The sequence below is a fragment of the Trachurus trachurus genome (genome assembly GCF_905171665.1).
Source record: "Trachurus trachurus genome assembly, chromosome: 22".
Classification (NCBI taxonomy): domain Eukaryota; kingdom Metazoa; phylum Chordata; class Actinopteri; order Carangiformes; family Carangidae; genus Trachurus; species Trachurus trachurus.
In genome coordinates, this window is record NC_139907.1 from 21,839,727 (window position 1) to 21,846,796 (window position 7,070).

Genomic DNA, 7,070 nt, shown 5'->3' on the forward strand with positions numbered 1-7,070 from the left:
ACTGAATGAATAGGAATTTAATATGGATGCATGTGTTTAGATTGATATTACAACTGGCTATTTGTGTATTATGTTATTATTCTAATCCATTTCTGGATCATATATATATTTCAATAATAAGCATTGTCATTTATAACTAAAACCATCACAGAACTGATCATCTTTTTCCAACTTTTGACACAAGATTTTGTGTGGTATAGACCGGCAGTAGTCCCAATTCACTGGCTTCTTCTGCCACATCCACCTCTTGACAGACCAGATAATACCAAACCAGGAGAGGACATGTGCTGTGCACAGAATAATTTACAGCCATGCTTTGTTGCTCCATTATTAATAAGAGAAGCTCATGACACTGCACTAAAAATCAAGTCTGCACTACTTATTGCAAAGATTACTGGGGACTGAGCAGACAAACATGCAGTTTTAGCAGCTTTAGAGACAGATATTTCCCAGACAGGCTGGTAGACCAAAACACTGAGCTCATGACATATGTTGCTGGCATGTTATTTGGTTAAATGTTGCCTCTCTAAATAAAAATGTGAGGGAAGTTGTAAAGGGTGGGGCCGTATCAACACCTTCACACTATTGACTGACATTGATTTGCTGTGTGGGGGGTCAAGTGTGTGTGTGTGTGTGGGGGGTGGAAGGATCTCACTTGATGTGAGCCAGCGGCTACTTAGTGTCACATCAGCAGCCGATTGAATGCATGTGAGTCTGCCTCGTCCTGCCACATGCAACAAATCCTGCTGCCTCTCATTTTACTCTTACTCTTTTGCTCTGTGTGAGGGTCCAGGGTGTTTCCCCCAACACACTGACTGTTACCTGGAGGCAGTGTCAGCTCCCTATACTTCTAAGATTAAAGGTGAATGTGTGAAACAACAAACCTGACCATTGACCATAGCTGCTATGGTAGACTGAGTAAATAGACAGCCAGCAGCAGTTGTTTTGACCCTGGACTGCCCTTCTGCTCTCAAACTAGGACATAGACCTTGAGGATTTTGATTGTTTCCCCATCCCTGATCCACAACATCCGCCTGGAAACAAGACTTCCCCTCAGTTTTACGGTTTGTATAATAAACTTAGCCTTTAAATTTTACTTGCACATTGGTCTTTTAGCCTCTTGCTGAACTGCTCTGTCAGACATTATGAACCCAAGACATTACAAGGGGTGTGCAACAAAGTAACATGACCTCACATTTAGTTTGATGGGTTTCGTTTCAGTATAAATGTCTAATGTTTTGTAGGCCATCCCCAATGTTGCTTGTTATCTCAATTCTTATTAGCATTTAACAGTTCTCAATACACTTGTGACTATTATAGGTAAATGGGCCATAGCCACAGCCTTTAAATTGATAAGGATAAACTGGGCCTTGAAATACAGAAAACATATATATTACAGTATATTATATATAAACCTCTTAAAAATGAGTCACTGACAGTACTCAATGCAGAGCAGTGTTGCTATTTTTTTTAGTAAAATATAAAAAAAAAAATTAGATCACTATGTAAGTGCACACACAGAACTAGGATTAGGATAGTAGGATTTTTGTCTGCGTTTTATTGTGCACTTTTCAAACTGCAGAAGTCATTGCATTTGAATTTTACTCATCCTCGTTTATTTTGACACGTTTTTGACACAAGACTTGATAGAAATTCCCTAAGACATCAACTGCTACACTTGGTATGTGTCATAGGTTTGCTGATCTCTCTCTCTTAAAATAGATTTATCTTCACATCTGCACTAGGTTGAGGCATCTTAAGTTATTTCATATGCCATAAAATTTCCTATTGCAAAATATACATTTTTACTAAATTACTGTAATGTAATGAGTTAATTTCCACTTCAGACAGACAGACAGACTGACAGATTAGAATCACAGGTTCACATGTCTTTCTCTAGATGGAGAAGTCTGACTTTATGGCCATTGTACAGTGTCTCAGAACAATTGTTGATTGACTATTTCATCTAAACAGAGGAGGGCGTCAGCGAGTTACTTCCTTTATGCAACTCTATGTGTGATCAGCAAAAACAGGAAATGAAACATAAGTAATTAACATTACTGAGATGGTAAGTCATCACTATAACTGAAACATCAGAAGAAAAACAAAGACTGAAATACTTAAGAGTATATAATTTGCAGGGCAATTTAGCCTTTAAAAACAGACTTACATCAATAAACACGGAAAAACCACACGAGATGAGATGTCTACAGTATGTTCAGCAATAACTTACTTTGCGATGATAATTCAGAGCTGAGTCAGTATTATGTTCTGGTATTTAACTGGATGTGTTATTGATGCTGTAACAAGTTCAACGGGGGAGGGTAAACTGTGCAAAGTGAAACCAGATGTATACCATTATGAATTCCTTCATTTGGATTACTTGTTTCAAGTATTTAAAATAACCATCTTGAATTCCCCTGCAAAATAAATATAAAATGGTCAAGTAACCCACATTCTTTTTGCCCTAATCAAACACAAGTTTACTGAAGACTACTGTAATGTTTTAGTTTTTCTGAGCAAGAACTGTGCCTCAATAAACATGCAGTTTACCATACATATAGCCTACTGTACATGTAAGTCCACAGTAAAAAACAATTGTTTAATGTGTTTAATGTTTTGATTATGGCTTAAGTTATCTTCAGATGCATGGTTAAAGTAGTTTTACTATGTATGACTTTGAGTTTGATTCTTTTTATAAAAGCAAAATTATATACATTTTTCATTTCGGACAGGACCGTATTACTGTGCACGTAAGTGGAAAATCCGAGCTCTAATTAGACATGCTTGTCGAAAAAAATCTTATAGCACAGAACCACATGAAAGCAGTTGTGGCATTCCTGTGGTAATCATTGTCTGATACATGTGTTGTGGTATTTTTCTGGTACTGTGAGATTTACTGGCATTTCTAGGAGAATTTACCATAAGATGTTTGATGCTCTGTGGTATTTAATGTTGTATCTGGCACATACTTTCTGTAAAATGTGTGACTAAAACAATCAGCAAATTGAACTTGTCTCTTGTATGCCTTATGACAAACAAAAGCAAAATAAGTCATGCCAGCACCAATCATTGTTGAGTTCAGGTTGTTCCTCTGTTTCTTCCAGAATGGTGAGTAAACACCTTTTAATAGTATTGCTGGCTACTTTAAGGTCAACATTTTGGGAAATACCGTATGCTCATTTATTTTCTTGCTGAATTAGATAATTAATTTTTCTTTTTTTGAAAATAAGCAAATTCAACAATTAATATGCCCAAATGTACAAATCTACAAAAATGCAAATTAACATATCTTGAAAGCTAATTGTTAACCTGAAAGAGTTAGGGGCAATTTGGACATATTTAGTAATAAAAAAAGAAGGCTAAATCACCACTTTAATGTTGCAAGTAAACGTTGGGTGCTAGTTCACAATAAAAGCCTTTATGAATCATAAATTATGTTGCAATTCTACGTGTATGTTTGCAAGCAAAATTGCATAAATCAAGCTAACCCCCCTAAATTCTCTCGAAGGAGCCATTTATGTAACATTAGGGCCACCAAAATACCTGATGGCACTGCTCCAATATTGCCCAACAGTTACGTTACACAAACTGAATCTATGTTATCACAGAGTTTGCATCAACCACAGTACTAGAGCTCTGGTTGCTACCATTAGGGGTGTAAAACAGGGGATAAAGTTTAATTCATTGGTTATATCATAATTTTTGGACAGTCTTGAAAAAGCCACATAATTGAATGACTTTATCCCTGTTCAAGTTAGCAAATGGCTAACCGGAAGACCTAACCCGCAGACATCCAGGCAGGCATGTGGCCCTGAACAACCACATAGCCTGCTCAAGCCATGGCCATGCCAGCTCTTTAGTCAATACATCATATCTTGTCATTTCACGTGGAGTTAGATGTTTCCCCTCACTTCCTTAAGTAAAATTATCTTACCCCTGGCTCCAGCTACTGTGCAGAGATGAGAGTGGTGTCACTCTTCTTATCTAACTCTGCAAAAAATATACAGTTGCTATACATTCCTATGAAAATCTTCATACATCCTGTCATTCCATAATCTTTGTTCTTCTTTTGTTGAAAACCTCTGGGGTGCCTTTGTGGCCTAGGTCCAGGAACGCCATGTTCCCCGATGTTTCGGCCTGGTCTAATCTCACCCTGCTTGGACAGCTCATTAGCATCCGTCAGCACGCCTGAAGCTGAAAACGACCTGGGAGAGCTGATGTGATGTCTGAGCAGAAGAAGTGGAAGTGAACACAGGGTTGCTAATGTTGCAGGAGCGTTTTAACGACAGACACGACAGCTGGATGGGACCTCAGTGATTACTTGAATCTGAATCTGTATTATTTATCTATTGTACTGTAAACTGACTGCTGCTATTTTATAACATGCTTTTGTTTTTATTTATTGTAATTTTGTTTTGTACCAGGGAACATCTATGTATGGGACAGCGGATGTAAATTAGCCTGTGGCTACAATCCGGCGTGCTTACGATTGTTTTCGTCCATGAACTCGCATTGTCCCATTTTAAAAATAAATTGAATTGAATTGAATTGACTTTGCTTAGGGGGGGCATGCGACAACGAGGGAGTGTTGAGAGACCTTAAATGAAAATGAAGGTAAAAACTGTGTCTGTGTGAGCGTGTAAATAGGGGAAAGTTGACGTGTGTTACATCATCAGTTCAACCAATCTGGTTAGTAACAAATTCATTTTCTTGACATCATATTGTCCTCTTTTGATAGTTCCCTCTGATAAAACTTTAATCAAAGACTCACGCCAAAGCTTCCTTGCAGATGACAAAGCTCAAGTCGTACAGCAACATTTTTTTATCATCCATCCTATGTTAATTAAATCAGAGTGCTATTCATTCTGAGGGCATCATATACTTTAAGTGTGGGAATGGCAGCTATTTCAACCAACTTGTATTTCTACTATGATTCATGACGACCACAGTCCAGACAGGACCACCGTCCTGTGGGCATTATATACACAGAGTGAAAATCATAACAAACCTCTTCCTCACTGGATCCCAACCACATGACTTCATTTTGGGTGTGGGAATCATGGCGTTCAATCAAAATACACTTCTCATGACCTCAGTTTGGATAGATCTTCCTCTTCGATACCGCATGTAGGGGGATGACTTCATATGTGGGGAGGAAGGGGTCTGTCAAACAAATGTGCTTTGTTTTGTGAGTTTGTCTTTGCTCTGACTCACTTTGAGTGTAACACACAGGACAACAAAAAGGTAAAGAGAAGAAAAATCTTTGAGGTTGTTCCAGAGCTGGAGAACTCCTGGATGACCTTGTATTCCCAGGTATCAAGAGGCGCTTGGGAAAGTCAACGAATAAATGACAGCTGAAGTGAAGAAATGTAAAGAGTTAACAACCAGAGAGCCTGTTTAAGTGTGTTTTCATTTTACTGAACAAAACATTACATCAGATCCACACCCACATAATGTAGCAATGGCAATGTGTGAACTAAACTGCTCCTGGGTCAGATGTACTGTTACTGCAACACAATAAACTGACAAAGAGGGAGTGAGTGTGTCAATGTCCATCTGACATAATTCCTCAGTGAGAGTATCTGTTGTTTAGCTGCTGCGTCTTTTGTTTGCTTTGGTTTCCACCTAGTGATAAGAGTGTCATTGTGTTCACCAGGCGTTCCTCTCTGGTGACCAGACAAGACTTTCACTTTCACGGAGAATATAAAAAATACAGGTTGATCATCAGCTCAAATAACCCTAATATAATCTAATATCTAGTAAGTATGTAGAGGAAAACAATAAATTGTCAGTGATCATCAGGAGCTACAGACAAGATAAATATTAACCAGTTACAGAGATAAGGGTCAGATTGGAAACAGAGATTCAACCTGCTTATTTTTGCTTGCAGTTTGGCCACTAATAAAATAATCATTAAATATCAACAATCACCTTAGCAAAGAGTTATTCAGTGAAGGTCATTATAGAGAGCGGCAAAGCTCACAAAAATAACAGTAAGAACAATTTGTACACTTTGGATCAGATTTTAAATCAACAATGTCTGGGGCAATATGTTAACAAAAGTTTATTCAAAAGGCGTATGCTGACACATCAGCTCATGATTCACTTACATTAGGACCAGATCAGATTTCTGACTATTAACTCTGAATATACACAGTTTTCATCAGATGTGTACTTGAACTCTTTCACAATCAAACCCACTGATTTCAGTCAACTGAAATGGGTCGGGTGCTATTTTGAATGCTGTAACTGGCCTGTAAGGGCTCATTAGTGCAGGATGGGGTCATCGGTTAAGTCATGGCTTTAATTCTCTTTTCTTTAGAAGGTTAAGTTTACCTGGTGCTGCCCAAGATTGCAAGATACATTATTCATGGTGGCTTTTGAAAAGTGCGTAAACAAAGCAAAAGATAGGTGAACCAAGTTTAGGTGTTTTTACCCTCTTCTGCAACACTGCACATGTCTAACTGAACAGTACCCTGGCAGCAGAGTCCACTTTTCCCACCAATGCAGAGCACATTACTGTACCACAGATTTAACTTTGTGGCCTAATTTAGATTGTTTTCTACAAGCAGGCGGGCCAGAAAGGCAGTGTAGCTTCCAGAGTCCTCAGAGAGTTTGGCCACACTCAGCCCTCCCAAGTCAGCAATTGTTGGTTCCTTGGACCACTGGTAGGGCTTGGGTGGCTGCTGTCACCGGACTTTCCCAGCATGAGAGAATGGCATGGTGGGGTTCAGCTGTCACCAAGGGTCAGCGAGGAGAATTAGCCCTCCAGCTAAACCAGCCAAAAACATCTAGCATTCAGCTAGCCTCAGCTGCTAACAGCAACCTTGTTGGCAAGAGTGGGTGAGTTAAATATAGAGCTATACTTTTAGTCTCTGTGAGTCTGTTCAAAAAGAGCAGAGACGGACAATGGAGGATGCCGCTATGTGAAAAGATCTGGCCCTGTGACAAAGGACATCACACCACACCTCTGCCTTTCTCCTCACCGGGCAACGGCCCCTTTCAACCGCTGAGAGGGAGTAGAATAGTGCCTGCCTACCTCCTTCACCCCCCTTCTGCCTTTTATT